Raw genomic sequence first — 20,115 nt, 5'->3', positions numbered from 1 at the left:
GAAGGGCAGAGTATATCAATCTGGTGATTCAGGTTTGTGTTATTGCTGAATTCTATTGATCAGAAAATGGAAAATGTTAACTGTGATTAGATTAAAGTTGTTCCATCCTGTTCCTTTTGTTATAGGATAAATTGTTGGATCAACTCATGTGATAATGGTTGTGAGGTAGGATTTAAGATTCTTATAAAAACCCATCATCCTACTGTATTTAGGAAATTACCAGAAACAAAGTGATTGCCAGTCCCCGTAATTAGGTTTCAGTATCAAGGACCTAACCCACGCCACAAAGTTGTTGTTTTCGAAATCTATCTAGGTCTCTTCTAGAGAGCCACATGGCCTTCTCCTTTAGCCTAGGAAAAAGTATGAAAGTACTTGACATGACTAAGAAACTGATACAATTCATTACATTTTTAACATAAAGTGAAAGAGGCTAGTAGACCAGGCCAGAATGTTGTGCCTGTGGGTCTTACATCCTAGGCTAGAAAATTTTGATCTTTTGTCTATATGCAACAGGAAATTTTTGAAAAATTTTTTTCTTGAAAGATGACTTTGGTTTTGCATTTTAGAAAAAGAAAACACACTTGTCCTAATGTGAAAATGAAAAAGAGATAAAAGTTGAAAAACAAGAGCTGGAGATAATCTGTGTTTAAAAAGTATATCACTAAAGATAAATTATTGCAAATAAAGTCAAAAAAAGAAAACAAGGTCAGGCATGGTGGCTCACTCCTGTAATCCCAGCACTTTGGGAGACTGAGGTGGGTGGATCACTTGAGGTCAGGAGTTCAAGACCAACCTGGCCAACTTGGTGAAATCCTATCTCTACTAAAAATACAAAAAATTAGCTGGGGGTGGTGGTGTGCACCTATAATCCCAGTTACTCAAAAGGCTGAGGCAGGAGAATAGCTTGAACCCAGGAGGCGGAGGTTGCAGTGAGCCAAGATTGCACCACTGCACTCGGGTCTAGACGACAGAGCTGGAATCCGTCTCAAAAAAAAAAAAAAGGAAAAAAGAAATTGCATTAATATTAAGATGTGAAGGAGGATATTAGGAAAATAGATTCATGTAATTTGATTCGCAGATGTTTGGCATCACTAGTTAGGAAAGAATATTACCATGATATTGTGAATACTAAGTAAAAACATATTTTGAGAGAGAACAATTTGATGAAGATTATATAAATAATAATTGTGATGTCTGATTTTTTAATCAACATGACTGGGTTAAGGGATGCCAGACAGCTGGAAAAACATTTCTGGGTGTGTCTGTGAGTATGGTTTTGGAATAAACTAGTATTTGAATCAGTACACTCAGTAAAGAAGATCTGCTCTCACCAATGTTGGTGGGCATCACCCAATCCACTAATAATTTGGATAGAACAAAAAGAGAAAGGGCTAGTGCTTCATCTGTTTTCTTGAGCTGGGACATCCATCTTCTGCTCTTGGACATCAGAGCACCTGGTCCTTCAGCCTTCAGACTCGGGGACACCAGTGCCTGCTCCCACTTTCTGGTTCTTAGGCCTTTGGCCTTAAACTGGGAGTGGCATCATTGGCTTCCCTGGTTCTCAGGCTTTTGGACTCAGACTGAATTATACTATCAAGTTTTCTGAGCCTCCAGCTTGCAGACAGCATGTTGTGGGACTTCTCAGCCCCCATAATTGCATGACTCAATTATCATAATATATCTTCTCTTATCTACAGTAAATTCTCATTTAATATCATTAGTAAATTCTTGGAAAATATGAGCTTAAGCAAAAATATGTATAACAAAGCCAATGTTTTTCTTCTCATCAACATTATAATGAAACAACCAACATTGAAAGAAACAGGAAACAACCTTATTTGAAGACCTGCTGTACATTGTTTTGCTTAAAGAACCTACCAACAAAGTTAAGTGAGGACTTATTGTATAACTATATTTATCCTATTGGTTTGGCTTCTCTGGAAAATGGCTTCAGTAAGTGTGAGGTTCCTTTTGAAACCACAAGTGGTAATATCTAGTTAGGAATAGAAGGAAGCATATTTTTCACTAAATTCCATGTCTCTACAATACAAACTAAACGTATATTGTGTTTTCATAAGAGCAAAAATAATCAAACATATATATAGAAATTATATTCACTATAAAAATTCTCAGTATAATTGCAGATGTAGTTCAAATTTATAAGTTGAAAATATTAGTGAATAATGTTAATATTTTTTATATTGCAAAGTATTTTTCTCAAATTTCTCTGCTTAGATAGAGGTAGTGGAATTCACATCACAGAAGTATTTGGAAACTGTAGTTTAAGACAGAAAAGCATTTTATATTACTTATTGCCAACTGGACAATTTCAAGAATTTTAATATTGACTTCTCCATTAGATTAAATAAATAAATGGACATTTAAAAATAATTAACCATATACGTGATCACCTCTTTATCATTCCTGGTAATTTTTTTTCAAGAAGAATCAGATAGGCACAATCAGGGTACTGGAAGTCCTGATTACTCAGAGACGTTAATCGCATACTATGTGAACCCCAATCATGTCCTAATTTGCCCTCCAAAAGAAGGAACAGGTAAAGATTATCCCAGCTGATAATACCTGGTGATATTTAAGAAGTATAATTTCCAGACTTTATATGATCACTTTCTATATCAAAGTAGGACTTAGAAATAGTAATATCAATAGTAATAGTTTGCTTTATTTTATGTAAATAAAATAGCCCCTGATCTCCTTTCAGGAACCAATGTATAAATTTACAAATATTAATATAAAGTGCATTCTAGGACAGGTTTAAAAATGTCATTTTCTTTGCAGTTAATATTTCTTTGTTAGCACCATTTAACCTTTAGCAAATTTGGTTTTTGTAGTATACTCTTAAAAATCACCACTTTTTGTCACTCTCTAGATATTTGATGTCAAAATCCACATAATATAAACAGAACACTACTGTCACTAGTCACGGTATTTTACTATTCATTCACTATTGGAAAGATAAAACATAAAATGCAACAAAAAATAAAAATATAAAAATCTCACTTGAAGACGGCACTTTTAATGGTATTGTCGTTTTTTAATTACCTCTGGAATATAATATTTTATGCTATTTTATTTACATATTAAACTTGTTAATATTTAAGAGCAAATTCAATGTTTCACTTTTTCCTTAAAGTCATTATCTAGTTTATTCCTCAAAATGACACTTAAGCAATCAGGAAAAAATAAATAAAAATAAATAAATAAATCAAAAACTGCTGATAAAACTGTTCCTTAGAAAATATAAGAACAATTTTCTCTCTGTTAATTTTGTCCAGAAACAATTAGTGATTCACAGAATCCAGAATTGCATGAATTTATAACAAATGAACGTATATTTTAATATAAAATTAGTACAAGTTTAGAAAAATCATGTACTCATTTAAATTTTATTCCACTCAGGAATCAGTAAAATACATTAACTTAAATAATGACACAAATTGAAAAATACCTATCAGTCAAGTGATTAGGAGCAGAAACAATGAAGTAAGACTGTCTGAGTTGAGCTGTAAGTTCTAACACTTCCAAGTTCTGTAATATTGGGCAAGATTTTAAAAGTTTTTTGTGCCTCAGGCTTTTGCATCTATAAAAGAAAAATACTTAATATAACAATGTTGAGAGAATTGAATAACAATAAATCTTAAGGACTTGAACAGTGTATCATGTATAATAAGCACAATATAAATGTTAGGTGATAGTGATGAGGTTGATTATTTTCTTTAATAATTTATTTTAATGTGCATTGTGGTCAGTTTCTAGGACAGTGTTCTTATAAATAACAAGAATATATTCATTTTTCTCAATAATTGCAAACTATTGTAAGAAAAATTATTTTTAAAATGTTGAAATAATAATTTTTTCATTCTGTCACGAGTTAACATATGAAGTATAATCATATAGTCACATGAATTAAAAGTGTTCAGACAAATACTTAACTAGAACAAGATTCAGTATTCTGTGAAAAATAAAGAATATGTACTTATACGACAGTGACAACTAATAATAGATTATCTTCTTAATGTGGAAGGAAATATAAATCCTCTACATTGAACTTCACAACAAAATTGAAAGAAAATATAATTATGACAATAACTGTCAATCTTCTTTAATGCATGTTTTTAAAATTGACCAACTAAAACATGAAAGGAGAGAAAAAGAAGAAAATTGATAATGATTTAGTGTCGATTGTGTGGTAGGCGTTGTTCTAGTTACTATGAGCATTTAGAGCTATTTAATACACTGATACACCGATAATATTCTATGACATTTAAATTAATATCTTCATTATTCTTATGTGTCACACAATTTTAACAGCTTTTTGAGGTATTATTGATATAGAAAACCTGCTCATATTTAATGTGTCCACTTTCATGAATTTGCACATATATGAACATCACCACAAACAAGATAATAGACATGTCCAATATCTCCTAAAGTTTCCTTGTGTCCATTTTTTTGTAGAGAGCATATGAACGCAACACAAGATATCCTTTTTAAACAGGTTTTGAAGTGCACGATACCATATTAAATATAGGTACTATGTTGCACAGAAGATCTGTTATTCATCTATCGTAACTGGCAATTTCCCATATCCCGTATTTCCCAGCCCATGGCAATCAATATTCTCTGCTTCTATGAATTTGACTATTGTGAATATCTCATATAAGTGGAACTATGAAGTATTTGTCCATTTATGACTAGTTTCTTTTACTTAGCATAATGTCCTCCACCTTCATCCATGTTACAAATGGCAGGATTCTTCTCTTTTTCTAAGGCAAAATGATGATCCATTGTATTTATTTGTCACATTTTTAATCTGCTCATCTGTTGATGGACAGTTGTTTTGACCTGATCCCTGACAAGAGTGGAAAGAATACACAACGTGGAAAGGAAATTGTCTTCAACAAATGCTATTGAGATCACTTGGTATCCCCGAGTAAAAGACTGATGTTGGACTCCTACCTTACACTATTTACAAAAATTAACTCAATCAAATAACCTAAATGTAAGAGCTAATACTATAAAGCTTTTAGAAGAAAATGATTACAACTTTATTACCTTGAATTTGACAATGGATTCTTAGACATGACACCAAAAATGCAAGTAACAAAATCTAAAACAAGCAGATAAATTAAACCCCATTAAAATGAAATACTTTTCTGCTTCAAAGGCATTATCAAGAAAGTTAAAATACAACCTATAAAATGGGAGTGAATATTTGAAAATCACATATAAGATAAAGGTGATATATGCAGAATATATAAATAATTCTCACCACGCAACAACAAAAAGTGAAATAATCCAATTTAAGTATGAGCAAAAGATATGCACATGCCCAAGAAGTACATGAAAAGTTGCTCAACATCGTTAGTCGCCATAGTAACTAATGCAAATCAAAACCACAATAAGATACCATCTTATATCCATTAGAACGGCTATAACTACACACAAAGCAAAAATAAGCAAAAAAACAGAAAATAACAAGTGTTAGTGAAGATACAAGGAGACACTCTTAAACCTTGCTGAAAGGAATGTAATTTATTCAGCCATTGTGGGAAAAAGTTTGTCAGTACCTCAAAAAATTAAATTTGAAAGTATTATATGACCCAGGATTTTCCTCGTAGGTATTTACCAAAAAAATTAAAAACAGATACTCAAGCAAAAACTTGTACATGGATATTAACAGCAGCACTATTAACAATAGCCAAAAGGTGGAAACAACCCAAGTTTATCAACCGACAAATGGGCAAACAAGATGTGGTATATCCATATGATATAATAATACTCAGCCATAAAATAATGAAGGACTGAAGCTTGCTATAACATAGATAAACCTCAAAAACATGCTTCGTAAAATAAACCAAACATAAAAGGTCATTTTTATAGTTGTATGATTATTACCATTACATGATTACATTTATAGAAAGTATTTAAATAAATACATACAGAGAGAATGCAGTTTGTTTCCAGGGACTGAAGGGACAGTAGGGGAGTGGAGGATGGGGAATGAATATTTATATGTATGAATTTGGGGGATATGTGATAAAAATGTTTTGGAACTAGACGGATAATGGTGATTGTACAATACTGTAAATATACTAAACACTACCAAATTGTTTATATTAACATGGTTAATTTTATGTTATGTGAATTGTACCTCAATAAAACACAAATATACAGCTTCTTAGGAAGGTGGGGTAGAGTTCAAAATTCATCTTATGGAGGAACAAGCATGTAAAAGAGTTAGAAGATGGAAACAAAATTGTTGAGTGAGGTAATTAGATTTGGACAGAAGCGATGTTTATGCCTCAGAGAAAGGAGAAAAATAGGATGTTTGATCAACTGTGAGACAAGTAATATTTAAGACATTTATTTTATCTTTCATTTCTTTTTTCAATAGCAGTAAGACATGAAATATTTAGGGCAGGGATACAGTAAAGGCTTTCAGAAATTTAAAATATTTTGATTAATTAGTATAGGGTCTCAATCTATTGCTCTAATATAAATACTAAGATTTACAGAAATAATACAAAATTGTGAACAATATCCAAAGAAATAAAAATCTCTGGAATGGAAGGAAATCGATCTCCAGGGTGATATTTTATGCCATCTTTAATGTCTACCACGAGACATGTTGCTGCACAATTATAGAATTCAAGGGTCCAAGAATCATGATGATATTAGATTTATCAAGAGCATCAACTGGAAAAAATAAATCAATGAAAAACTTATTCAGTATTTTGGTTAAATTAATTTCATAGAATTTAATATCAACATCAACTACCAATAAAAACACATGGTAGAATAAAGTTGTTTTCAGATATACAAAAATTTCAAAATTTTTTTTGCTGTAAACATTTAAGTTGTCTACCAACGTTAGATTCCCTTGTTTTTACTGGGAACCTAGATGGACTATACTTTTTACCTCCTTGCAGTTGCAATAGATACCATACAGATTCTGAACCTAGTTTTCTGAGCTGAGTGGAAATAACATGGACTACTTTGTGGACTAAGAATTGAAGAGTTGATGGGGAATTTCTGCACTTTCCACTTTACCTCCAAAGTGACAAGGGAGGACACAGTCACAAGAATAAATTAGCCCAATTCACTAAGTCACTGCTGCCCTGATGAGTCACCTAATCCACACCAGCATTAATATGAGTGAAAAATAAACCTGTGTTGTGTTTTCTGCCGAAATATTTTTACAGCCTAACTAAACTAACAGTGAATAATTAGTGATATACTCTAATAAAACAATGGGGTTACCTAAGAAAAGAAAATACAGGTGATAGAGGAAATAAGAAATCCAGTAGAAAGGAAAGAAGAAAGAAAATCCAATGGAGAGGATAGAAAAAAAAAATCAATGGCAATGTTGGTTGCTTTCAGAATGAAAACTTTGCTGCTGGTCTTGTTGACAACTAGTGTTGACTTGAATAAGCTTTTAGAAGATTCTAGACAAGACATCCTTAAGGAAAAGTAAGGAACAATGGAAATAAAAGGCTTTTAGTTGTTATTATGTTCATTCTTCTGTCCCTATTACATAATGTCATTACTGAAAGAAATTGAAATAGCATTAAAAACTGTACAGATTATTCTATGCTGAGGGCAGAAACTAGCCCTTGATTAAAGACTTTAACAGATTGGCTCATTTTGGGGATCTTTTCATCTCCCTAATTACCAGTTTTTAATAAAATTATGAAACTATCTTGTTTTCTGACAAACTTATACAATTATTGTGAGGCTTAGTAAAATAATGGTCTTAAAACAGAGAAATAATTCTCTTATTCTCCTAAATAATATAAGATCAAAATGTTTCCCTTCATAAGAAATTTTTGCCGACTGCAAGATCAGGGAATAATTCTCCTATCCTGTGAAATATTTTAAAAATATTTAATATTTGATAAAAATTAATAAAAATAATTTTTATTAAACAATAAAAAGTGAAAATTATTTTACAAATGCAGGGTAGTAGTGTTATTTTGTAGGTTGAAACTCTGACAAATTTTTTCTTGTTTGAAAAAATAAATAAAAACTGTAATTTTAATTGTTTTTCTGGCTTACAGTTACATTTTTTCTATAAACATGTATTTGATATAGGCCCTCTTCCTATGGATATTTATATGGCATCTCAAACAAGAACAGCCTAATTTTTTTAAATGTCTATCGCTGATTAGCTGTCTGACATTGGTTCTGATAAAATTTGGAATAAGGTGATGTACCACAATGTAAGAAGTCTCAGACTTGTCGTTTCCATGTCATAGTATTTCATTGCCATTTTAATTAAAGTTTTTATAACTAATGATTTGAGTGCATTTTCATATGTTTATTATCACCTCTTATGTAAAATATTTATTCAGATCTTTTACCTGTTTTTATGTTTCATATTGATTTGTTCAAAAGCTTTAAAAATTATATTTATAAATATTATTTCTCTGTGCATGTTGAATTTGCACTCTTTTAATATATGTGAAAATGGGCAACAATTCTTAAATTTTAATTTATTTCAATATATTAATCTTTCTCTTTAAGACCAGAATGTTTCCCTTCATAAGAAATTTTTCCTGGCTACAAGATCAGGGAATTATTCCCCTATCCTGTGAGATATTTAATTTCATCTAATAGTCTAATTTTGACAACTTTTCTTCAATATCTTATTTTCTATTTTTTAAATGCTCACATAAATTTTAGAATTAGCTTATACATGTAAAACATAAAACCAACATCTGCACAATAGTATCTTTCAATCTATAAATGGATTAAAATGCTACTTTATATAAATCTTCTTCAGTTCTTCCCAGTTTTTTTCATAGAATTTCTGTGCATATTTCACTGGACTATGATGTATTGATATTTGATGCAATTGCAAAGGATTGTTAGTTTTCCATTTTCACTGCATATATTAAAACTATATGTTTTCCTTGTATTTAACAATGTATCTAAATACTCATTAATCTTGTTTGTAGATTCTCTTGGATTTTCTAAATATGGTATTATGCTGCCTATAAAATCAATAAGTTCATTGTGTCTCTAATCTTCACGTTTTATTTCTTTTGTCTTTTTGCATTAGTAAGCACTTCAAGAGTGATGTTAAGTAGTAGTGACAACAATATCCTTGTCTCATTCTCAGTCTTAAGGGGAAAACTTTCAATATTTTATATTAATATGATATATACAATTGGATTTTTAAGAATAAATTTCATAGATAAGTTTTATTTTATTTCTAGGTCGCTGAAAGTTTTAATATAAACGTATGTTGAATTTTATCAACTATTTTCTACATCTATTGATATGATCATATAATTTCCTGTTTATTCTATTTATCATTAATTTCCCAATTTAAACTAACTTACAATCATGAAATAAATCACATTTGTCTTAATGTATTACCCTTTTAAAAGATAGCTGAATTTTGTTCAATAAAATGGTGTTAGAGATTTTTATATTTATGATCGTAAGCGAGATTAGCCAGTAATTTTTCTTTTCTGAAACATTCTTGTTACAATTTAGAATAAAAGTTCTGTTAACGGCCTAAGACCAAATGGTAAATGTTCATTCTTTTTATGTTATCTGGAAAACTTTTTGCAACATTGGTGCGTTTTGATATTCAGATGTTAGGGAGACTTCACCTTTGACCATCTAAAGCTGACCTCTTTGTGAGAAGGCTTTTATTTATAAACACCAGAAGCTTCAGGTGTTTATATTTCTTCTGCAGTCATTTTTAACTTGTGTTTTTCTAGGAATTTGTTTAGTAATTTTCTTATTCCCATAAAATTGCCCATTATATCCTTTTATTGTTTTCAGTACCTGTAGGATCTGTATTACAGCAATGTTATCTTTTCTATTCCTATATTGGTAATTTTCTTTTTATCAGTCTTGCTAGTATTTATCAACTTTAATAACCTTCTCAAAGAAATTGATTTTATTTTATTTTGTGACTCTATATCACAGTTTTTGGTATATGATTAATTTCTGATTTTATTTTTATTATTTTCCTTTTCCTACTGTACAAGTTTAATTTGACATTATATTTCTAATTTAATAAGGTAGATATTTTAATCATTAATTTCATTCTTTTTTGTTCTAATGTATGTATTTTATATGTAGTTTAAGTCTATAAATTTTCTTATAAACAGCATTTTTATATGTTGTATTGCTTTTCCCACTCACTTAAAAATATTTTTTAGTTTTTATTATAACTACTTATTTATGCATGGGTTATTTATAAGTGTGTTTTCTTAAATTCCAAACAGTGGGGCTTTTCTAGTTATATTTATATTTTTATTTTTTGTAGTTGTACTATACCTGATTTAAATAATTTGAAAGTTGTGAAGAATTGTTTTGTATTCTAGTATTTCATCAATGAAATAAAATTTCCGTGTTTTAAAAGAATGTCTACTTCTTAGTCCCCTATTTGTATATGCAATTTAAGTCAAGTTTGTTAATATTTTTCAGGCATTCTAAATAGTTACTGTGAAAGGAAAATATCTTGAGCCTCCAAAATCACTGAGCTGAAGGGAAAATTCAAGCTGGGAACTGCTCAAAGAAAATCTGCTTCCCATTCTATTAAGTCATCCCTCTGCTCACTGACATAGTTGCTTATTCTGATCGCCTCATTTAGAATGGTTTACCAGAAACTCAAAAGAATGCAACCATTTGTCTGTCACCTACCTGTGTCCTGGAAGCCCCCTCTGTGCTTCAAGTTGTCCCTGACTTTCTGGATGGAACCAATGTACTTCTTCCATATACTGATTGATGTCTCATGTCTCCCTAAAATGTATAAAACCAAGCTGTGCCCCTACCACCTTGCGCACATGTCCTCAGGACTTCTTGAGGCTGTGTCAGGGGTGCATCCTCAACCTCGACAAAATAGACTTTCTAAATTAACTGAGACCTGTCTCAAATTTTCGGAGTTCACCTTACTGAATTTTTTGTCTGGTTGTTTGATCAGTTACTCCCACTATAATTGTAAAGTTTTCTATTCTCTATGCTCTATTTTCATTATTTTTAAATACATTGTTATATCTATTTTATGAGTTGACCTGTTTGCTTTATCTGTTCCTCTTTATCTCTAGTAACACTCCTTGCATTTAGATACAATTGATCATACATTAGTATGACTTCATTTGGCTTTTTAAAAAATTATGTATTATATAGGGTATGTTTTCTATTCTTTCTTCTTCAACCCTCTGGGTCCTTATATTGGATGGATATCCTCTGTATGCAGAATGGAAATGTGTTTTCTTTTTAATCAGCATAAAATTGCCCTAGAAATTGCCATATCCCTGGGCAACATGATGAAAATCAGGTGAAAATCTTTCCTACATGAGTAGCTTTACAGGTAAAGGATGGAGAAAAATAACTATCCTCTTCCTTCCCAAAAGAGAGAGAGAAAGAAAAGGACAAGAAAGGAACTAATTTTTTTTGTTTTGTATTGATATGGAATGGAAAGGATCCTGAGTTCTTAGCCTAATGTTAGGAATCTAAATGAGTCTTTACAAAGGGCAAGTAGATCCAATGGTTCTGGCTTTTTGACCTACAGCCACCTCCAAGGTGTAGATTCCATATATTTTGAAGTGAAAATATCTAGGATGCTGGTGATCTAGTTATATTATCATCTAGGGATTAAGCTAGGGACCTATTCTGGGCTGTAATATTTGGTCTTCTTGAATGACAGTAATTAAGTAGACAAATAGCTAGATGCTATAGATCTAACTCTGAAGGTATGTGAAAAGTAATCTAGAAGAAATGAAAACAAACGTCTAATATTTATATTGTGAATATTCCTTGTCTTGGGAGCCCAGGGCTTTATACAGGAACACTGAGAAATCAAGAGTAGTTTTATTTTCTCACACTCATTTTTAGATCAGTATACTGTTTATTTATATGTAGAAAATATAATGCTATAGTGGGGTTTGTACCTACTATTTTTCTATTTGTTTTCCACTTGATCCAACAGTTGTATGTTCTTGTTTTCTTTTCTCTTTTAGTCTTCTTTTTATTTATTAGTTTTTCAGTATTCTATTTTGTCATTCTACTAGCTAGAGAGATACACATTTCATTACTACTAGAAATTACATGCATTGTTGAATCATTAGGGGTTAATGTAACTGATTGCTTTGCTTCCTAGGATAATAATATATTAGAACTCATTAAATCAATTTCTCCCTCCTATTTTTTTGTTTTGTTTTCATGCATTTATGGTTCTAAATTTTAAAAACTCATATGCATCAATGATCTTGTTTCTACAATAGATATTTATTAACATTTACCCACAAAATCACCCCTTTTGTCATTCTTCACTTCTTACTGCATATTGTTACTTTCGTCTGGGATTATGTTTTCTCTGTCAGAAGAAATTCTGTAAAGTAATTCTTTTAGTACAATCTGCTGGAAAGAATATTTGTTTGTTTTTATTTGTCTGGAAATGTTTTTACTTTTAAATGATATTTTTGATGGAAGTATAATTTCTAGGTTTGCTGGTTATTTTCTTCATCACTTTAAAGGTATCACTTATTTTCTTCTCTTTTATGTAATTATTTTAGAAATAAACTGTAAATTGTATTATTTTATCTTTAAACATGACATATGTTTGGTCTTCTGTATCTGTATCTGCGGGTTCTATATCCATGAATTCAATCAACCGCAAATGGAAAAATTATGAAAAATTTGCATCTGTACTGAACACATACAGATTTTATTTTTTATTATTCCTTAAATGAATTAGTATAACAACTATTTACATAGCATTTGCATTGTATTAGGTGTTATAAGCAATGCAGAGGTGATTCAAAGTATACAGGAGGATGTGCAAAGGTGATATGCAAATACTACTTCATTTTATATCAGGAATTTGAGCATCTATAGATGTTGGTGTCTCTGTGAGGTCCTGGAACCAATCCCCCATGAATAGCAGAGAGCAACTGTATATCTTTTATTTGGCTGCTTTTATAATTTACGCCTTTTGATTTTCAGAAGCTTTTTGTACATTGTGACTAGCTGTGTCTTTCTGTATGTTTATCTTGCTTGATTTTCATGAGATTTTACTTTGATGTTTGTCTTTATATTTAGAAGATTCTTATCCTTTTCCTCTTTAGAAGGTTGTTTCTCTGTTCCATTCTCTTCCTCTTCTGGGCCCCTAATAATATATATATTTAGTAATTTAAATCAAGCCCCATGTGTTTAATATCCTCTGTATTTTCCTTTTTAAAATCTTTGTTTCTTGGATGAATCATTTTCTACTGCTCTATTTAGTTAATTTAATCTGTCTTCTGTTATGTCCAATTTGTTATTGAATACATTCATTCTAAATTTTCCATTCTTTAAAAAAATTTCAGAATCTCCATTCAATTCTTATAGTCTTTAGTTCCCTGGTAAAATTCTATGTATTGCTTACTATTGTCTTCATTGTTTTAATCGCAGTTTAAAAAAATTATTACCAATTAGTGCAAAGTATATGTCACCTCTGAGTTTGCTTCTATAAGCTAGTTTCCCTTTTTTGTTTTTGTTAATATAAATGATAATTTTAATAATATTTTAATATTGTCCACATCAAATTTTAGAGACTATGGCTTATTTGATTTACTGTCAGAAAACATTTACTTTGTCCTTCATCAAAGAGCTGTACAGGGGAGATTATCCCACATTACAGTCTAAGCTGACTCCAGTGGGATTTCACTTTTGGAAATCTGATATTATCTCTTGCTAACAATAATTCCTATGGCATAGGCCTCCATTCATATTGGCTGCAAACTTTGAGTGTTTATTGGCACCCTTATTTCTTGGTGAATTCTAAACTACAGTTTTCTTTCTTAATATTATAAGAGTGCAAACATTGGTCTGTATTTCAGTGTTTTTTTTTTTTTTTTTTTTTTATTTGCCTCTTGCCCTGCTTGATTAGAATTCAGCAAAAACCTCAAGGGGAAAATTGCTGCATACAGCCTTACCTCTAATTACCTCCATTCTTTTTCAGGGATCCTTTCGGGGTAGGGGGATGTGTGAAGATCTTGACCTTTTATATCATGGTTACCTTGACTTCAACCTTCACTTGGTTGCTCAGCCCATCCATCCTTCCACCCAGAGACTTTTAAAGTATTTCTTTTAGTGCAGTCTGCTGGCAACAAATTCCTGAGGAAAAACTGTACACAAAATAATTAGATTCATCTCAAAGAAATTTCTTTCTTCCAAGATTTGGATCTTCAAGCCTTGGATATCTTAGCAGTTCTCTGATTTCTTTAAATTGACTTAAAAATGTGTATATTACTGTTGCATTTTGTCTGACCATTGGTCTACTGTATTAGTCTGCTCCGACTGCTATAGCAAAATACCCTTGCCTGAGTGGCCTAAAAAAAAGACATTTATTTCTCACAGTTCTTGAGTCTGGGAAGTCCAAGACCAAGGTGATGTCAATTTAGTTCCTGATGAGGGCCCACTTCCTAAGAAGAGTTAGACAGCCACATTTTCACTGTCTTGTCATATGGTAGAGAGAGAGTTTCTTTTTATAAAGCTGCTAATCTTATCAAGAGAACCCTATTCCCATGACTTTACCTAACCCTGATTACCCCATACCCCTTAAAGGCCCCATCTCCCAATACAGTCACATTGGGTGCTTAGGACTACAGTATATTACAGTTAATCCATACATTTTCAGTCTAAATGATTATATCAAGTGCCGTTGCCTTAGCTTTCCTACTGCTTCCCAAGGTCTCTTCATTTGAGGTAAATGTCTGAAAAACATGTAAAAATTGTTGTTGTTCCTTTATCTCTTCCACAACCCAGGTCTTCTAACATATTAGAATGGCCCTAGCACTTAATTGAGGTGTTACTTTCAACCTTTGTATTAGTTGAGGTATTGCAAATTGTTTGACTCAGTTGAAGCAAGTATTAAATATGATTATTTCCCCTTATTTTGAAAAATGTGTTCTGGACTTGACACTGTTTGTGCTTAGTGCTTATTTTGGCATTTCATGCCCAACCAGCTTAAAATAAATAAATATTGGAAGTTGGTATTCTGCTCCTGTGTTTGTTCTTTATCATACAAAACACCTCTGTAATGCTTAAAGTACCTCGTAATCTTAACAACTATACTGAAATTCCAAATTTTAAGTCTTTATCAAGTTAGTGTCTTATTTCCTTTCTGCTTAACTGGCCAGAGATATTGAGAAGGTACATATATATATACTTACAGGTAGTTCTGCTCTACAAGGTCACCTAAATACCCAAGTTAGTTCTACCTTCTGCTGGACTATGTACCTGTTCCATCAGTTTCGTAGTCAGTTAAGATTAGAATCTATATCAATAGTATATTCTATAATATTGCAGCTTTGGGAAGGTGAAAAGAGAGAAGGATTACCCTTTCAATTACTTAATGGTTAACACTTAGTCATTGTATACATTGCTTATGTTCCACTGGTAATAAATTAATTATATAACCAAATGGACTCTCAAGGGGGCTGGGAGATACAATCTTTAAGTGGGTGGTCATGGGCTTGGCTAAAACTTGGAGAGTTCTATTGCTAAATATTAGAGGAAAATATTTTATATTAGAAGGTAATTTTCAGTCTTTAACCCTGGGTTTGTCAGCTATTCACTATTTTCCTATGTTATTTTGGTGGTATAAAGACTTTAAAGCACTGCCAGAATTTCTGCTTGATCTCTGCAATCTCAAAGTTTCTCTATTATATCTTTTCCGTCTCAAAGTGGTTTGGGATTTTTGTTTTTATTTTTATATTTTCTGCCATTTTAGATTCTTACTTGGTAGTAATAGAATAGACTTAGAATCTTGGTTTTGTGGTAAATTATAAGATTTCTTTCTTACCTAAGTCCAAGGCAAGCCTGATTAAACCAGTACTTAGACACCTATGTGAGGTCCTATTGCTGGGTTATGAAACAGAAAAAAATGGAAGAGGCCTAAACTATATGAATTATTGAAAGAGTGACATGGGAATTTAGATTCTGCTGAGGCCAGATTCAAATGCACAGATTTATTTGGCTACTACTCTGTGAGCACTGGGTAGTGAATAAAATGATAGGTTAAGAGACACATGTGCATTTACTCATGAGTTTATTAGAGGAGAAAATATTAATTAAATTACCAATATTGGATTTTGCTATGGCTTGAATGTTTGTCCCCTCTGAAACTCATGTTGAAACTTAATCCCTATGTTAATAGTATTAAGAGAGTAGGAAATCCAACTATGGTATTTGAGAGCTTGGATCTTTGGGAGGTAACTAGAATTAGATGAGGTCATAGGGTAGGGCATTGGTGGCCTTATAAGAGGAGAGAGACCTGAGCCAGTCTGCTCAGTCCCCTTGCATTGTGATGCCTGTGCCACCTCAGGAATCTGCAGACAGTCTCACTAGCGCTTACCAGATGCAGCCCCTCAACCTTGGACTTAGTATGTAGATTTCGTATGCAAAATCATCTTAATTGCTTGTGACTTTGGTTCAACATTTTAAGTTTCCACTAGTTTTTTTATCTTACACATGATATTTCTGTATTTATAGTGAGTTCCCCAGTAATTCTTGTGAGAATTTACTCTACCCATTTCCTGATGCCTTGGCTCTCCCAAAAAAATTTATGAATTATTTAATTAAGATACATTTTTATAAGAAACAGCAGAAAATTAAGGGTTCATGGAAATGTCATTTAAGTGCCAAAATATGACCTCCTATGTTTTCCTAAATTATATCAAAATAATCATTTATAACTCTAAATGTAATAAAATGCATAATAATTTGAACAAAAAAAGGAGAAAAATATCATAATAAAATACATTTTTTAGGGTCACCTATACACATTTATTGTTTTGAATGCAAATAATAAAGGTATTCTGAACCAATTCCATTTTATGGAACATTTTTATTGGTCATTCCTTGCTCAAAATTGTCAAGAATCAGACTTTGCCTCCTCAGTTTTGTCCACTTTATTTCTGCTTCTCTGATGACAAAGGGGTTTTTATGGCAACACTTTCAGATGCTCCTTTTACACATGGTCAAAGATGGCCTGCTTTTGTATTTATACTACCTATTTTATCATATTGAAGTCTCGAAAATCCTAATCAAAGCGAGGGCAAAATCCATGCTTAATTTTTTTTTTTTTTTTCCTGAGATGGAATCTTGCTCTGTCGCCTGGGCTGGAGTGCAGTGGCACAATCTCGGCTCACTGCAACCTCCTCCTCCCGGGTTCAAGCAATTCTCCTGCCTCAGTCTCTCGAGTAGCTGGGATTATAGGCACGTGCCGCCATGCCCAGCTAATTATTTTGTATTCTTACTAGAGATGGGGTTTCACCATGTTGGCCAGGCTGGTCTCGAACTCTTGACCTCGTGATCCTCCTGCCTCAACCTCCCAAAGTGCTGGGATTACAGGTGTGAGCCACTGTGCCGGCCCATGCTTAATTTTTTTAATGGAACATTCTTGATTTTAGATCTGCCGCAGTAGCACACTGGCTTAGATTCAGTAAATCTCATCACCTTTCTGTCCTCTGTTCGTGTTTTTCATTGATCATATTCTTAACCTCAGTATAATTCTAACCAAAGATCTAACGCGAGCTACTTACCTATTTAAGAAATCATTAGTCTTTTCATTTCTCACTTAGCTGTAGCATTTTCCACTCTGGCTGATATTCACTGATTAAACCAAGGACATTCCCACCTCGGAACCTTCCCACTTTTTCTGTTCCCTCTGTCTAGAATGCATTTTGTTGTTGTTGTTGTTTTGTTCATTTGTTTTTTCCACCTCTGTCACTTTAGGTCTGGGCTTAAATATTTTCCTATTGAAGATGCTTTTCCTAACTACCTTAGCTAAAATATTTGTTTCCTCATTGCCACCTGAGCATGATATCTCTGTCTCCTGTATATTTTTCAGCAAAGTATTCATTACAGCTGATAGTACATTGTATATTTGTTGTTCATTTTTTGTCCTTTTCCCTTAAGAGAGTGTAAGCTTCAAGAGAATAGGTACATTATCTACCCACCACACACACACTATTTAATTTCTAGTGGGTATGACAGTTCTTGTTACATAGTAAATGCTTAATAAAAATGTATTGAGTGAATGAATGAATGACCTTGGTTGTTCCATGACATAAGAAATTGCTGAAAAGTTTAAAGGATGCCATCCTAACATGACTCAAGGAAAACATTAAAACTGAAATAAAATAAAAATATGAATAAGACACAATGAAATGGTAAATGGGTAGAAATATGAAAACAATTGAATCCTCTTAGGAGAGATATAGTCTCTAAGACTAAATAGTATTCTACTTAAATATATCACAGAATCAATTTATTGAAATGTGCAGCCAATGAAAATACTTGGGCCTTAGAACTTGAAAATTTCCATATCATGTTTCCTCAAAATAAGGCTTGCATATGTAAAACTAAGTTTTAAATAGAATGTGCACATTACTAAAAACAAACCAGAAATGATAAAGAAAGTATTAATAAAAAGAACGAAAGAGGAGGAAAGAAATAGAGAGATGATTTTATTATTCTAAGTATACTACTCCACAAGTGGTCTTTGTGAAGTTATTTTTTTTTTCTTTGAACTGGACTTGATCACTGCAACAGATCCAAAGTCCAAGGCCTGTATTCTAGCTGCGGTGGTTACCTCTCAGTCTAACACAGACTGGAGAAATTGCCTCATTGAGCCACAGCACCCATGACTTTGAAATGTAAGACTACCTATTTAGAATCTTGTCAAGATAAATGATTACTCTTTTTGTCAACTAGATCTAAATAATTTATTGCTTCTTTTATAAAGTAGGGAAGACTTAAGAACACCAAGAGGTGTTAACATACACACAAAAGGTTTTCTTTAGTCCCTTGATTTCTACACAAATTAGTTTTGAGTAAGAATCAGATGTAACCAGCACCGGTTTTCAAAACACTTGAAATATTTCATACTTTTTTTTCAAATAATAGCAGGATATAAAGCAAAAGTTGTTACAAGTAAAGGAAGAATAATTCTGCGGCAAACTTCCAAAATACCTCACAGGCTTAAAATAGGATTCTCGGTTCTCTTAAATACCACCAGCAAATGGAAAAACTGCAAAATATACATAAGTAGGGTCATCTTTTGTATGTGGAGAAAAACTTCCCTCAGTGTTCTTAATGTATTTTGTTTGTTCATTTAATGACAACATTCTCTAAGCCTGTAGATCCCCAGATGACTTTGAAAGTGTTCAACTTTCAATATTATACAAAGCAGCTCACCCCTCCCCTTTTACAAGCAATTGGTATACACATTTTGTGCTGCAGCTGTTGTGTGTAAACAGCATTTGGCTTGTCATCCTGAGACTTGCATTCAAATGGCAACTGTCCACATTACTGCTAGCTCTATGACCTTGGTCAAACCATATTATGATTGTATCTCCGAGCTTCATTTTCTTCTTAGAGAAAATGGGCTAAGATTTCATAGAGTTAATGGGAAACCTGAAGGTGATAAAGTATTTGGAAGCATAAAATACATTTTCTGTCTCACTGTAGATACTCAATAATAGTTAGTTGAATTATTTAGCTGCTTTTTGTCAACATTAAAATGCTAGTTTACATTCTAAAATTCTTCATCTTTTTAAATTAAAGATTTCAGTGTAGTAATGAAATCTCTCTTCAACACAACTATCTTTTATTTCCTCAAAATGTTTCTCCTAACTTTATTCAAGGTCAACTCAGCATATAAACAATTTTAATATATCAAAATAAAAAGAAGTCTAGACTTATATAAGCTAAGGCACCATATAAAAGACTATTACAAAGGGAGAATGCTGTAACCATAATATCCCAAAGTGTCTTCAAGTAAAGGAGAAAAGGACTTACCTCTTTTAAAGAGATAAGTAATAACAAGACAGGAAAGAACTACATATGGAGGAGTGGGGTAGCAGGTGGCATGATAAAGGAACTGGAGACAAATTATTTTTTCCAGTCAGCTGATTCTCAGCAGAGCTTGTGAATAAGGCATTGTTCTACCTTTCAGTGCTCAAGCTCAAGGATGGGACAAAGTTCAGGGGTCTAGGAAAAGGAGAGAACCCTCATTAAGATTCTGTCAAGTTATGTTAGCAGGTATTTGGTGGGCATTTGGCCAAACACAAGAGAAACAAG

The 20,115-nt window shown here is 32.2% G+C and overlaps 1 non-coding gene across 1 annotated transcript; it reads right to left on the bottom strand.

Moving 5' to 3' along the window:
* Positions 1–2,447: 2,447 nt before the first annotated feature.
* Positions 2,448–2,580, bottom strand: LOC115933850 (U8 small nucleolar RNA). Its single transcript, XR_004069696.1, has one exon. It is a non-coding gene; the product is annotated as a U8 small nucleolar RNA (small nucleolar RNA).
* Between the last annotated feature and the right edge of the window lie 17,535 nt (positions 2,581–20,115).

This window comes from Gorilla gorilla, chromosome 11, assembly GCF_029281585.2.
Source record: "Gorilla gorilla gorilla isolate KB3781 chromosome 11, NHGRI_mGorGor1-v2.1_pri, whole genome shotgun sequence".
NCBI classification, from domain to species: Eukaryota; Metazoa; Chordata; class Mammalia; order Primates; family Hominidae; genus Gorilla; species Gorilla gorilla.
This window is presented reverse-complemented; position numbering and strand designations above follow the sequence as displayed.